We start from the raw sequence: 16553 nt of genomic DNA, 5'->3' as shown, positions 1-16553 counted from the left end.
GGGACTATATTTGTGGGTATTGGGTGTTATATGATGATGACGTATTTAATTATAATGATCAATCCTCTCAAAATTGAGTCTTGCTAGTACCAAAAAGGACTTGAGACAATCACAATATAATATAATGAGATCCAAGTCTTAATTTTTGTAGTATTGGACAAAAAGGAATTTCATAACGGGTCATTATTGAGTTGTACGGAATGTAGTTTGAATTTATATTGAGATGGTGGGGTAGGAAGTAAGAATCATATAGATGCATTAATATCAAACATTTGGAATTCAAATTTGTACTCTTTTGACTCCATCCAAGGGTGAATAAATCAAAGCTCAAGACGCACTATAGTGAGTGTGTGCAAGATTAGAAATTAGCAACGATTATAGAATTGAAAAGTTCCCTTATTAATTAGGCATTATAGAAATTATTATTTGATGGGATGGTTACATAACCTTTAAGATTACCATAAAAGTGATCCACTAATTGGACTCATTAGATGTAGGAGTTTTCCTCCTACCTAAACGGTGCATGTGTTCCTAATATCTGTTAGGGAAGACTGAATCCATCTCTTTGATCTCTTTTTTTCTTTAATGCAGAAAGTCTGTACGGTATATGTGTATGGTGTTGGCTTCTGCTTGTTAGTGTGTTAGGCACATATGGCTTTTCCTTAATACTGCCTTCTACTTTGATATGGATATGGATATGTATATCAGAAATAGAGACCCATTTTTACAACAAGAAATTGGTCCTGAGGACTAATTTTGAGCCAAAATCACTCTAGAGGACAACCTATTTTAGAAATCACTCACAAAACCAAATTCCACGTTTTAATAACTCACGGACCCAATCTTTTAATTAAAATAACCCTCAATGACAAAATAAATTGGCCCGGTCCGTTTTATTTTATTTTATTCCCACTTTTACCCTTCAAAGTACACTTCGTTATTTTATAAAAAAAACCCCCACTAAAATTCTCTCATTCTCACAATCTATTTTTGCCCTTCCCAAGAACAGTCTCACTGAAAAGAGAGAAAATTGTGATGGCGATCTCAGGTGATTTAAGGGCATGTGCAATAAAATAAGATCTAGTTCTAGCTCACCTTAGGAAAGGTTAAAACTCAATTTGCTTTCCCTGATTCACCTCTCTCTCTATAAGTGTCTATATTTTTATTCTATTGTTTGGGATTGTTTATTTTATTGTTTTAATGATTGGCTGTGCATGATTTGGATTTTTATCTCAAATGGACAAGCACTTTGGAGATATCCAAAGGTGATGGTGGTTCGATTCCACCAAGATCGTCTAAAATTTTAATGTTAATCAAACAAGGAATCAATTGTGTAATGTGATTAATTTTTGGACGACACTTCCAAAAGAAGTTCCTGAAATTCAGTTCCAAAAGAAGTTCATAGTCCAAAAAAAGTTCATAGTTGTTGAGGTATGAACAATGATTGTTCATAGTCCAATAGGGGTATGAACAATGATTGTTCATAGTCCAATAGGTGTTCTCATTGATCATTCCTCATGTTGTTGTTGTATGAACAATCATTGTTCATAGTCCACTAGGGGTATGAACAATGATTGTTCAGTGTGAACAATGATTGTTCATAGTCCAATAGATATGAACAATAATTGTTCAGTGTGAACAATGATTATTCATAGTCCAATAGATATGAACAATAATTGTTCAGTGTGAACAATGATTGTTCATAGTCCAACAGGAGTATAAACAATGATTGTTCAGTGTGAATAATGATTATTCATAGTCCAATAAGTATGAACAATGATTAATATTGTTCATTTTTTTACTGTTGAACACGTATTATTCATACCTACTTTAAGTATTAACACGTATTGTTCATATATGTTTTGGGTATAAACATTTATTATTCATATACGTTTTGGGTATGAACAATCAATGTTCATATCTGTTTTGAGGAAATATCATTTTTGACTAATGGTTATTTCTTATGTTTTTTGAAGAGCAATCACTTGGTCAGATGAAATTTTACAAATACAGGGTGTTCTAGTTGAAGATCTTCTATTTGAGAGAGAAATTGATCATCAGGTAAATTTAGTTCATACCACAATTGGACTATGAACATTGATTGTTCATAGTTCGGTAGCTATAAACATTGTTCATAGTCATGAGCTATGAACAATGAGTGTTCATAGTCCATATTGTACAATGAACAATTAATGTTCATAGTCATGAGCTATGAACTTTCTTTGTTCATACCACAATTGGACTATGAACAATGATTGTTGATAGTCATGAGCTATATGTGATAACTTTTTTTTTGCCTGGTAAGTTGAATTTCTATTAAGAAAAGGTGTAAAATACAATAAAAGAAAAAGAAAAAGAAAAATAAAGGGAGGCTCATGTTCATAATTGGGGGTATGAACATTTATGGTTTATCCCTGCTTAAAGGTATGAGCAATGAGTATTCATAGCTCCAATGGGAATGAACACGCTTTGTTCATACTCTAGTAGGTATGAACAATCATTGCTCATATTTTACAATAGGTATGAACAATGAGTGTTCATACACCAATAGGTATGAACAATGAGCTCGCATGTTTTGTATATGAACAATGATTGTTCATACTATATACATTGGGTCAGGGGTATACTTTTAACCTTTCATCTGCTAGAGCCGTTTTTTATTTCGTGTCAAGAGTATACTTGACCTTTCATCTACCCGGTCCTTGAGGGTGATTAAAAAAAAAGGGTGGTGTTGAGAGTTACTTTTTCGGGGAATTTGTCCTTCAGAGTCGCTCTCTGTTTTTACAAATTAATCGTCATATATACAACCTGAACTTATGTAATATGGGGTATCTCAGTTGAAAAATCTATCTGCAATGGAAGTGAATATAGTACGCCCTTTCTTTGTCAGAACCCTGCAAGCTTTCTACAAGACGGATCACGGATGATACATCATCCGGACACAATGACTGTAAGTACCCTCCATTCTCAAACATATCACTACAGCACATGTGTCCACACACTAGGTTGTAATTTCACAGCTCATACATCACCAGGTCGTACCACGCCACTAGGACTCAGGTCGTCTCAAATATCAAACACAGCCATATATGGAAGCAAATGATCTACCGTGATCCTGAAGCTCAGTCAACGCACCAATGAAGGAGACATTTACTTGGTAACAACAGAAGTAATGATGAATCATCAAGATAGCACAAAATATGGATCTACACTTGATAACGACCTGGAGCAAATAAGGAAGGTTAGCTCAAACATCTATATGTAGAGAGAGATGAACTACGTAATGCTTGATTCAAGTTCACCCAAGAAACTTGATACGTAGGCCACTCTTATCCCAAGAAAGAGTGCAGCCATTCCCTATCAACTTTAACATCAGTTCGTAGATACAAATCCACACCTTTACATTGGCGCCGTCTGCCAGTTCGTTTCCTTGATAAAAACACCCACACTATTTTTTCAAGCCCACGAAACTGGTTAGAAAACCACCATGGAAGAACAACTAAAAGCTCTAGTAGATCAAGTAAAGTTCCTCCATGAATCGTTTACCACGAACCAAGATATGCACGAGCAAACCACCTCCAACACCAACAACCTGGCTCCAGACGCAATTGAAAACAACGCAGTCATAGCCCTCACAACAACCACCAACCAACGACTAGAGGACTTCGCCTAGTGGTTGGAGAAGTCAAACAAAAAAGCTAGCGTAGCCCAGATCGTACAAAAGATGCTCCAATCATACAAAGCGCCACCATTCACCACAGAAGTCAAGGACAAACAGCCTCCCACTGATTTTATCCAGCCAAAGTTCCTATTGTACAACGGAAGCTCGTGTCCAAGCCAACACATAGCTCATTTTAGCCAAATCCTGGTGCTCTACAGTGCTCCAGACTTTGACTACCTCAAATGCAAACTATTTCCAGCCAGCTTGAAGGACGGAGTATTAGACTGGTTTTACACGCTAACTCCTGATTCAATCAACAACTTTGGTAAGCTGGTCGAGACATTCGCAGCAGAGTTCGTCCACAACAGGAAGAAACAAGCCGACCTATACTCGTTGTACCACAAAGTTGACAAGTACATGAAGTACGAAGAATGGATGGCCCAACACAAAGGCAAAGAAGTCCTCGCAGTTAGCGACAAACGGGGACCCAAAGAAAGCAACCAGTACTCAGGCAACAACAAGGGCACCAACTCCTACAAGCCATCATACACCAACAGAATTCTCCAACTTCTCCAGGACGCCAAGCCATATCCTGAAGAAGATATATACAACACCTTACTTCAAATCAAGCATCAACAAGGTGATCACAATTTCAAGACGTCCATACTGCCACTTCCACAAACTCCACCACCATGACACCGATGAATGTTGGAGCCTTAAGCACTACCTCCAAGACTTAGTCGAAGAGGGAAAACTAAAAGAGTTCTTGCTAGAAAGCGACCTCAGGCATAAACTGAATGCCAACCGCAATAGAAGTAGGAGCTGTAGTCATGAACGACCTGCTCGTAGAAAGAGTAGAAGCAAAACAGCCCAACGATCTAAATCTCCAAGTCGGTCGAGGTACAACATAAGACAACACTCCTCTGATCACGATGAGGAAAAAGTAATCCACATGATTATAGACACCTCCAGTAGCGAGACCTCCGGTCGTGAAAAGCGTAGGCGCGTAGGAGCACTGCAAGAAATCTACCACCTATCCCACAAAACTGAAGTGATCACTCTCGCCAGCGCTCAATCTATGACCTCAATATCATTCACCAAGGAAGATCTCGACAAGGTGTGCCTACCTTATAATGATGCTTTGGTAGTGCACATCAAAATCGACGGATGGATAGTCAAACGGGTCCTAATCAATCCAGGCAGCTCTTGCGACATCCTCTTCTACCAAACATACAAGGATATGCACCTGCCAGACTCGGTGATGATAGAGTGAAATACACCATTCTACGGGTTTAATGGAGACCGCATAGATGCCATTGGAGACGTCATCCTACTAGTCTCCATTGGAGAAAAAGATGACATGGTCAAGACCTCAACACGCTTCAGTGTGATTGCTGTCAAGTCGTCATACACTGCCATCTTAGGACACAGGTGGATTCACAAGATCCAAGTAGTTCCATTAACCTTACACCTAGTCCTACGGTTCCCCGGATCCCGAGGCATCATGGAGCTTAGAAGCCACCAACTAGAAGCTCATCGATGCAATCAAGTAAGCACAACAACCAAGGCCAAAACTCAGGTCGTCCAGACGAAAGACATCCCAAAGCTGCAAGATCCTCAAGCTTCCAGCCCTCTAGCATCAGCAATAGACAAGTTTAAGGAAAAATAAGCACAAGTCGAACCTGGAGAGAAAGTCAATTTGGGCACAAATGATGACCCAAAATTTGTTTATGTAGGGGCTGATTTAGACCCCAAGCTCAAGGAGCAACTTGTCAATTTTCTATCTCTCAATAACAATGTTTTTGCTTGGTCGTATATCGATATGCCAGGAATCAACCCTCAGGTCACTTGCCACAAATTAAATGTAGATCTAACTATAAAGCCAATCAAACAACGACTTAGGAAACTAGCACTCAAATTTCAAAAAGCCATCAATGAAAAGATAGAAAAGCTAAAAAAAGTTGGATTCATTAGAGAGGTCGAGTACCCGACCTAGTTAGCTAACATCGTAGCCATTCCTAAGAAAAATGGCCAGGTACAACTGCATAGACTTCACCAACGTCAACAAGCATTGCCCAAAGGACAGCTTTCCCTTACCCAGGATTGACATACTAGTAGATCAAAATTGCGGTCATGAACTTTTATCATTTATGGACGCATATAGAGGATATAATCAGATACCACTTGTAGAAGAAGACCGGGAAAAACGTCCTTCATAAACGAACAAGGAACGTTTTGTTACAATATCCTACCGTTCATCTTAAAGAATGCCAGTGCGACCTACCAGATACTTGTCACAAAAATGTTAAAAGACTTGCTGGGCGACACTATGGAAGTCTACATAGACGACATGGTAGTCAAAAGCGCAAAGGCTGGTGACCACATTTCTCACCTGCAAGAAGCCTTTGAAAGATTGCACCAAAACAAGATGAAGCTCAACCCAGCAAATTATGTATTTGGGGTAGCCTCAGGGAAATTCTTAGGAAACCTCATTTCACAAAGACGCATTGAAGCAAACCTATAACAAATACGAGCTCTCTTTGAAATGCCAGAACCAATTTCCAAACAACAAATTCACAAGCTATCTGACATGGTGTCAGCCCTCAACAGATTCATCTCACGTGCATCTGACAAATGCAGACCGTTCCTACAGATACTAAAGAAGGGCGCAACATTCACATGGATAGACGAATGCCACAAAGCTTTCAACGACCTGAAGGCTTATGATAAACGTAAAATGAATAGTTTTACCTACGCATAAATGATAGAATTCTAAATGCAAGTAAAACTAAAACTGAACTCGTGTCTAATTATTTATCAAAGATTTCTACTCTCGAATCTATTGAAATAGAGTTGGAGTAAAATATTCGTTCCACTCCTAGTTCTTTAGAATTAGCGTTTTCTAAGATTATCAGTCCATCCAAAGTCAATGAGAGATTTACGAATTTATACTACAATGCAAATTATACTAACAAGATATGAATTTATACGACTACGGAATACTAAATTGATACTAGATAAAGAATTAGGGGGGATTGATTCCACCTTAACTCGACTTAATTTACTAACGAAGAATCGTCGTAATCCGAATTGAACTGCTTTCGCATACAATTGGTTCTTCTTAATCCCTAATTGTTCATGGTAATCTCTACCAACTAACATCTAGCATGTGAAACAATCAAATCCATTCTCATAGTAAACTAATCTTTTCTAGATTAATGGTATGGAAATTACAACTACTCTACGCTAACACAAATCAAGCTTCATCAATATTTCTTCATCCCCCTCTAATGGAGGTTTAGCCTAGAATCATTATGCTATTATTTCCCAATGAAATTAAACAAGACGTCATATAAAGATTGTAAACTTACTAATTTGATCTAAACAATAATTCCAATCTAAATTAACAACTAAGAAATGATTAACAACTAAGAATCGAAATTAGTTCTAAGTACTTTAATAAATCAAAACCAAAATTATGAAGAACTACTATTTTTATTAATCTAATAAAGAATTAACAATAATTTAATAATCTAAATTAAAACAAGGTAATAGAAAACTAATTAATGGAATGTAAAAACTAGATCTAGATCTAAAACTATTCTCTAATGGCTACTTTCTATCATAAGCTAATTATTACTTAAGAGTTAAGTCTTGTGTGTTGAAATGGAGGAGACCAGATCCACATTTTTGTGTATGGGCTGAGGATCCATGTTTTGGGCCGGAAAATCGAGCCTAAAACCCAATTTCTTCAGTCCACATAGGCCTTTTCAGCTGGATTTGACTTCTATAGACTTTTCGTCTACTTCTGCTCCTCTGATTGGGTCAAGACTTGAACCATTAGAAATCGGATTCCAAGCCGGTCGTTTTGACATAAGGTAGGCCCAATTCCGAGCTCTGAGCCCAAAGATACGGTCTTCGGAAGTTCTGCTGACTTTTGTGTGTTGTTTTTGCCTACGTTGACTTTAACTTTTCAGCCTTGACCGGGCTTTACAAAGGTTTTTTCTCCTTGAATCTTGGCCTTTAATCACATAACTTCTTAGCAACCAACCACCCTTGCTCCTTTATCTCGCCAAAGTGACACATTTCTGCACATAATTGACTTCAATGCCTGAAATATATAAAAACACATAATCAGCATTAACTCTTATTTATTACTCATATAATTGGTCTAAAAGTATTATTGTTAAGGGGTTAAAACTACAGTGTTGGGCTCTTATCAAACCACCCCCAAATAGCATTTTGCTTGTCCTCAAGCAAATATGAGAAATTAGAATAAGTAACCAAAAATGAAGTTTTAACTACTCGCTTTGTAGAGAAGCGATTGCATCATTGACCATATGCAACAAGGCCTTAAACCACTAGGAATTCCCTAGTGGACGAGTTATAGCCTCGTGAGAGTTTTCTAGTGAAGATACTCACAAACTGTATCTATATTACAACGACTAGAAATAAACTATTGTTTCCTTATCTATGTCTCAATTATCTATACATCTTATTAGCAATGAATATAGAATAATCAAGTCAAAACCTAAGCTAATATATGCATAATAATCAATCATCTATGAATAAACATATATACAATGAGTAATACTATGAAATGCACTAGCAGGTCCGTTTATGAAAACTCGGAATAGCGTCCTTAAGTAGGTCCTCACATAAATGTCAAGACAAAAACCACTATGATTTTTCCGCTCAAGTTTCGCTACTCCAGTGTGCAGTGGGCACACTTTACCTTATATTAATCTCAATGATACACAAGGAAGCCAGAGTCGATCAAACACATCTGCCACTTACTATCACACTAACCTATTCCTAATTGAGCTAGAGGTCTTTATTAGGAGATGGTTTAAGAATGAAGGAAATGGATATTCAAAAAGGAAAAGTCTGAGATAATAGGGTCTTCATGTTATGTAACTAGAGAAAACCTTGTTCCTTACTTTTGCTTCTACACTTTGTTTCCATCCTTAGCCATATTTTTTTTTCTTTGGCTTTTGACTCATTTGATTCTATTTTTGGAGTTCTAACTCTTTATTTTCTTTTATTTATTTATTTATTTTTATTTGGATGGAAACTTTATTTTCTTATCTGTAGCGACTAACAAATTCTTGATTTCAAAGGTCTTTCTCTTTTCTATTCTTCATCTCTATTCTCACACTCATTTCAAAGGTTTTATTTTGTTTTGTTTTTGTAACAGGGTAATGGATTTGCGGTTTATGAAAGGCTAAAGAAAGGCTCAGAAGGGCGACTAGCGGAAAATAATTTCATAGGTTTGAATTTTTTGCTATATCGATTCAAAAGGGCCTAAATTCTCGCTTAGGATATAGTATAGTGATCAAGCAAGTGGACGTGTGATTTCTCTATCCGGATTTTACTTCTTCCTTGTGTCATTTCTCAAATGTTTCACTCATATAAGGCTTTAGGCTATATTCTCACAGGATTTGTAGAATAAGTACTCTAGCCTATATTTTAAACTTCATCGCCAACAATCATAGATACTCATGTAACTTATTTATAGATAGATGCAAAGATTATTACCTACATATTAACCCAAGTTTCTAAAAATATTCTAATGCAAAAGCTCATTGAGACTTCTAGATTATTGAGAGCATAGAGAAAGAAAACAATATCAATATTCTTAAGTGTATAGCATAAAAATTTTATTTATATTTTTAAAATTTTTGAATTTTTTAACTAGAAAACAAGTGCATATTATACATATCTATATCCTAACAGATGCCTTAATTACACGTGTTTCTATGCCCCCCCTCCCCCCAAACAAGAAACATGCTTTGTCCTAAAAGTATTTAAATAATAGGGTAGAGAAATACCATAGAAACGCGTAAATTCTGGAATATCTGCAAAACAAGGTTAAAACATACTAATATAGAAAAAGAAGAACAGACACAACTCTATATGAGTTCCACCCATTATGGGGTTAACAAGAATCAAATTGCTTGGGACATAATCAGACACTAACTGAACTAAAAACTTACCTTAACTCCCACATCTAAGCATTATCCTCCTCATCTTCCTCTCCAAAGAGATGAGGTTCCTTCGCATCCTGCCACGCCATGATAACTTGCCAGGCTCGCCGCCGTGTGTCATCAACTTGTGCTAACCTGTCGAGTGTTACTATGTCTAATGGGGTGTAAAGAGCAACCAAATGAGGTTGCACCTGCCATCCCGGCCAAGTCATTGCTCGAAATGAGCGAACCACCCAATTGGTGGGTCTCATGACTTCAACCCTTTTCCAATCCATGAACTGGGTACAGAGTTCAGTTAAACAAGCGTGCATGATGCGGCAAACCAAAACAGGCATAAGAAGATACTTATGCCTCATGCTATGGGCTCTCTTAAGACTAGACACTAATACTCGGGGGATGTTATAGCGGCGACGTCCCTCAGCTAAAACAAGGAAAACGTTACCAGCGGTACTATTTGCAGAAGTAAACTGCCACTCCCCTAAAATATTCATCATAATGAATAACATGGTGGTGCCTACATTCAGGGATAGGCTACCAAGGGCTAAATTATAATGCCCTTGGTCCATTATACGAAACACCCCTCCCCCATAATACTCATGGAAATATGTATAGTCATAGAGGTAAGCATTATCGGTCATATATCCCCACATGTGCAAAGGGTCAGGCAAGGCTAATCCCGAAATTAACGCTAACAAATACTTATTGAATTCTAGTGGCATGTCATCAACCATGATGGAGAATTCTTGTTCTCCATCCTGGTTACAATAGAAACTAACATTATTGTAAAAATATTCAGTAAGCTTAGGTGAATACGAGTCGTCTTCACTTACCAGTAGATGTCGTCATCTTAACTGCAAGATCCTATCGCGGGACCAATGTCCATAAGACTCGCTTCCCAACAATTTGTCGAAAGATTGTTTAGGTATGATTATAGGAGATGTCATCACAAAACAACTCTCTAGAACAACCGCAACGATCCTGGAAACGAAAAATCAGAATTTTTCGTGTTTACGGAGGAGGTCGCTGGGCTTCCAATCGAAGCATGCGCTCCGAGAAACTTGACTTACAGTGTTTTGGGTGCGGGTCGCACTCAAGGGAAACTGGACTTACAGTGATTTGAAGCAGGTGGCGCTTCCAATCGATAGCCAGCGTGTTCTCGCTAATGAAGTGCTAAAGTGAAGAAGAAAAAAAGGGAAACTTGGGAGTGAAAGGTGAGAGATGAAAGTGGGATGTAGTGTGGGTTGTGTGTAGAGAATGAATAAAGTTTATATAGGTTTTGAGTTTCCAAAACAAATCCGAAATTTGTCAAAAAGTTTTAAGGCAATTTCTAGAAACAAAAAATTTCCAAAACCGAAAACGGAAACAACCCATATACTTGATTCTAAAACAAACCTAATATCTTTTACACTGAATTTAGAATATTAACTTCTAAACTCGTTTAGATTTCATCCTACCACCATATTTACTCATATCCTGCCAATATCGGCAATATTCCCAACAATCATTCCAAAACAACTTCGAAAATTGAGGTTCATATAAAAATCATGCCAGAATAAATAAGACCACCCCCAAACAATTCTGGAAGGTGGGATTAACACTAAAAACAACGCACAATTTGAAAAGAACCACATTATATTAAAATTGAAATTCAAACATCATTTAACTACTCAAGTCAAATTTAACTACGGAATTCAAAAATTAACATACGAACTAAATAAAAACAACGACAAAACAACATCAACTCATAATATCCCTAAACAACACGCTGCTGGTAGTGGATGGCACATGAGAAGGAGATAACTCTTGGGCTCCCGATGGGCCATAGCCATCCGTCCTGCGGTGACGACGCTCGTGCCTCACAGACGCCTCCTTAGAAGAAGAACCCCCCTAGGGTGGGTAGTGTTCAAGTATATCTGCTCAGAACTTTTGCTGAGCTTCTATCTTGGCCTTCATCTCCTCCCAACGCTCATCCTCGCGCTGGGCGCAAGTCTCATAGTTACGATGGATGGCAGCTTGCCGAGTCCGGAGATCTCCACAAATAGTGTTGAGAGAACGCGATGCCACGATGAAGCACCGACACATGCTTTCTGCATTAGACCTACACACCTACAAAGGCATCGACATCAAACCATGTCAGATCGATAAGTGCTCAAAAGTAATGATTTATAACCCCAATTATGTGTATGTTAGTCTCCATTTTATATTTAAATATTCTAATATGATGCAATTTGAGTTTTTGCAGGTCAAAGAACCTAAATGTGAAATATGGAGGGAAAAGAAGTCAAACAAGTCAAAAAGGAGTCATTGGGAATTACAGCTAAAGGCCTAGGGCAAAAATGTCATATTTGTCTCCATAAGTGTCAAGCCTAATGGAGTCCTAAAATAGGATAATAATTGAGTTAGAAGAGTCTTCAATCTGATCTCAAAGCCTTAATTTCGACTTCATAGGAAGATGAGATCAACATGGAAAAGAAGTCAAAGTTTCACAAGAATTAGGAAACTGAAAGCTGTCAGAAGCTGCAGCTTGGGAAATAGCCTGCAGGGCAAAGTGGGCCACGTCTAACTTTGGTCCAACCGAATTTAACTTTTCCAGGATTGCTTCTAGAAAGATTACAGAAAGTTTGACACCAAATAAACATAGGATTAGGATCTCTATCCAGACGAAAGCATGTAAGCCAATATATAAGGCACAAAACCTCGGTTTACATCATCTAGGAAATTTAGTGTTTGCATCTTAGATCTAGAATTAAGAGAGAAGAAAGTTCAGGACCTTTTCACCATTAATAGCTATAAAAATTATTCATTTTCATATTGTGTTCATAGCATAGTATGAGGGGCTAATCTCCCTTCTCTTGGGAGGAGATGAAAGCTTTTTCGTGATGTTTTAGTTTAGTTCTTCTTCTATCATGTTTTAGTTTAAATCCCTCATTGAGTTTCTTCTTATTCGTCCCTTGATCTAACGCTCCTGTGGAGGTTAGGAGGTATTAGGGTAATTCAAGATTGTGTAGAGCCAAATACCACAAACCCTAGATTTTTTTCTTCTAGTTTTTAGTGTTCTAGTGTGATGATTGGATTCTTTATGGCACCTCAATTAGTTGTATGGTTAATGCCACATGTGAATTTTCCATGGCACCTAGAGTTGTATATTGAATGCCACTTAAAGCACAATTTGGTTAGATAGAAGATATCATTGGAGATTGAAGAAATATTTGATGGAAAGATAGAAAGCACGTTGAAAGCCACATATTATCATCATGGTTATGAGCATAAGGTTTGTAGGTATGGTGAGTTTCTATTGGTGATTTATATTAAGCATGATAGGTAGATCTATTAGACTAATTCTATGATTTTGGTGGATTCATCTCTCCCAAGATATTCTCTCTCTTGATTCATATTTATATATTTAATTTAGTTTATTTTATGCATAGCTTAAATCTCAAATCAAATCAACTATATATTAATTATTACTTAGCCACATCTTTTACTTGCATCCATTAGGGTAATTTAGATTAGAAATTTCTATTATCATCACTTAGTTATTTAGAGTAGGATTGATACTGATAAGCACCCAAAATTGTAATATTAAACCCCGAGAGACATAGCATTTTGGTCGATTATGTGTTTAATAATCATGTAATAATTATATTTTCGTACTTTTGCAGGTTTCCGCAATTTAAATGAATATAGTGACAAAACGTGCATCAAAGTACAGGAATGCGGGAATATTTGGAGTTTCCCACTCGACCTTCGCGAAGAAGTTTCAAAAGAACGTAACCCGGTCTTGAGAGGCGGGCCCACATACGAAGAAGGGGAAACTTCCGATGCTCAAATCGGATAAATCTAGGTGCCGACGTTGGCTAGTGAAGCCGCCAAGTACAAGAATCTGGGAATATTGGAATTCCCGCCAATCCCGTAAAAGCCCAAACAAAGCGACTAGAGCGAAGTTTCCAAAAAGAACGAGAACCGGAATCCGCCCACATATAAAGAGGCGTGAAACTTCGAGCTCAAATCTGATAAATCTAGGTGCCGACGTGGGCTAGTGAAGAAATTTCGCCATGGCGACGGGCATTTAACTCTGCAAGAAGGACAAAAAAGTCGTAAAACGCCAATTTTGGCCGCTTAATCGACACACTAAGTGGACACATTATGCGGGCCCAGAAGACATGATGAGTCAGCATAGGCAGGTGGCAAATGATGGTTTCAAATTGATACCACCTGGCAAGAGAGAAGACACGTATCAATTCAAACCAGGTGGTTTGAATTGAAATTAGCTAAAAGACAAAACACAAAAGTACAAAACATTAAATGAAAGTTTTGTTTCGTAACAAAACTTTGGGTCAAATTAATTCACATAGAGACAAAACTTAGATATTCAAAGTTTTGATTCTCTCAATTCAACAAAAGGCCAAAACCCAATTAAAACCGTCTCCAGTCTCCAGCCTATATATATGAGGGGGTCGCCTTCATTATTTCCCCTTCAAAGATTTTTTCATGCTTTAGCTTCCGCTTCAATTTAGTTTCTTTCAAGATTCTTACATTCTCGTCATTTTATTTCATTGAAATCTTTAATACGTAAGTTATTTTACCCTTAATAACAGTCATTTCTTTTCTTGTTTAATTTACGTCCCGCATTTATTTACTTAATGTATACAAAGAAGTTTTATTATTCCTCCTATGATGATTTAGCTAATCCCCTCGGGGAGGGTTATGCCGCTTTCGTAAAAACCGGATTGACTTCGTTAATATTCTAGAATCACTACTTAGGAATTAGACATAGAATTAACATCAGGTCCCAAAATGATCGAGATCAGACAAAGTTGGAGGCCGATGCTCCAGATAGCCAAGCTAAAATGTGTCTGGCGCGACTCTCTGTGTCGACATGACTCTCCAATTCGTCCGGTGATGTGAACTGCGTTGCGAGCAGAAATAATATACCGAGAGATGAGGTATTATCGAAACTCCTTATGCTAGTGAAATGCTGCGACCTAGAGATGTGGGCATGCACTAGGGATCAACTTTCGACGCCGTCTCCTAAACGAGACTAACTAGAGATGTAGTGATTTAGTAATAAAAACTGTTGAAAAATGATTCTTGCATGAGTATGATTAACTCTCTCCCCTGTTTCTCTACTTTTATTTACCTACATATAATCGCCAGTAGTAATTTATATTATTTGCATTACCGTTATTTTAATTAAAACCAACTAAAAGAAACCTAAAAATCCTACTCACCTAAAGTTGTAACTCCGGTTGTGAACCTATCCGCGTCCCTAAGGTTTGACGATCCCTTACTCGACCTATCCTACCAATCCCACGTGAGTAAGGTAACTTGACTAAAACGTACGACTATACGGACGTTGGACTTTGGACTTTGGACAGGACTGTGGACCTCGGACTTTGGACTGTGGACCTCGGACTTAAGAAATAAGTAACTGAAACCAATAAACGTGCCTAAAGACCGTTTTATCAAATGGCGCCGCTGCACGCCGAAGGACTCTGGACTTAACGTAATAACTGGAATACATCCATAAAACCCTCCCCTTACCTCATCATCTTTTTAATTTTCATTTACATTTACAATACTAACTCTTTACCGTAATTTTTTCTACTAACAAATAGCTGGAGCCAAGTTTTGTTTATTTTCATTAGCACGCCTAAGTAATTCGTAGGAATTTGAAGTACTAAAGCAGAAAAAGAGTCTCTGGACGAGACTGAATTAGTAAGCACGCCTGAAACTAACCCGGAGTATCAACACTCCGGTTTTCGTGTATGAGCCACTTTCCTTTTCGATTACTCTTTTGGGCTCTTTTGGTCCTGTTTTTCTAGTAAGCATAAGCTTCGGGGAGTAGTCGATCGCTATACGAGGAATCGCGGGACGCCAGGTTTCAAACTCTTAACTCCTCAAACTTTGTCGAGGATATTATTCGCTATAACCTGTTTTACCTCGTATATTTGTATGTTAACATGAGAACTCTGTGCATGTAAAGGTGGTTCGTCATCACATATTCACGTAACACAATTAATATGATTCGAATATATTTTGATATATGCGTAGCATCAAACCACCTGCTTAGAATATTTTTGTATGTGTATGTAACATCAATTCACGTACACGGTATTCAATTGCATGAGTTCATTCTTGACATTCCCCTAGCTCACGTATAACTTACATATAGTTGCACGTATAGGCACTATAGATTTGCATGAGTAGACTTTCTGCGTAAACTAGTATATGTTAGTTAGTTTCTATTTCTAGCATTTATCGTTTTTAATTGCATGTTTCGTAATCACGTCTCCATAATACACTAATTACGTAAATTAAAAAAAAAAAAAAAAAAAAAAAATCATCGTAATTAAAAATTTCATCTAAATCATCTTAATAACACCCCGCATAATACACCATCATAAATCATCATCCTATTCCATCAGTGCCTAGGAAACTTGAGAAAAAAATTGAGGTTGCCTAATTAAGGGCGTGCTAGCACCTAACAACCTCCCTCAATTCTCTCGTAACCGCTGCTTTGGAATATTCACATCGCTATCCTAGCTTTCCGGGTTAGCAATTTCGTGAAAACGCGTGCTTAAATTCCCTCCTTCCTAACTTCTAAAACCTCCAGTCATTATTCATTCCTTATGAGCACTAAATTAAAATTCATATTTGTATGAGACTACGGTCTGGTAAACATAAGGAATTAGAACTTACATATCATCGTCGAAAATACAAGAAACAACTGTTTATGTTATCTCCTAGGCATTGTTCCTCCTCCTCAGAATCAACCTCGTCAAACATCTCCGTTTCCATTATCTCCTTTAATTATGGCTGAAGAAAACCTCACAGTCGAGAAACCCCTTTCGGATTTCTATACTGCCCTACAGGAAGGACCTGCTTCCTGCATTAAACTCGAT

This window comes from Coptis chinensis, chromosome 4 (genome assembly GCF_015680905.1).
Source record: "Coptis chinensis isolate HL-2020 chromosome 4, ASM1568090v1, whole genome shotgun sequence".
Classification (NCBI taxonomy): domain Eukaryota; kingdom Viridiplantae; phylum Streptophyta; class Magnoliopsida; order Ranunculales; family Ranunculaceae; genus Coptis; species Coptis chinensis.
The sequence above is the reverse complement of the archived record's forward strand: the minus strand, read 5'-3'. Positions refer to the sequence as shown.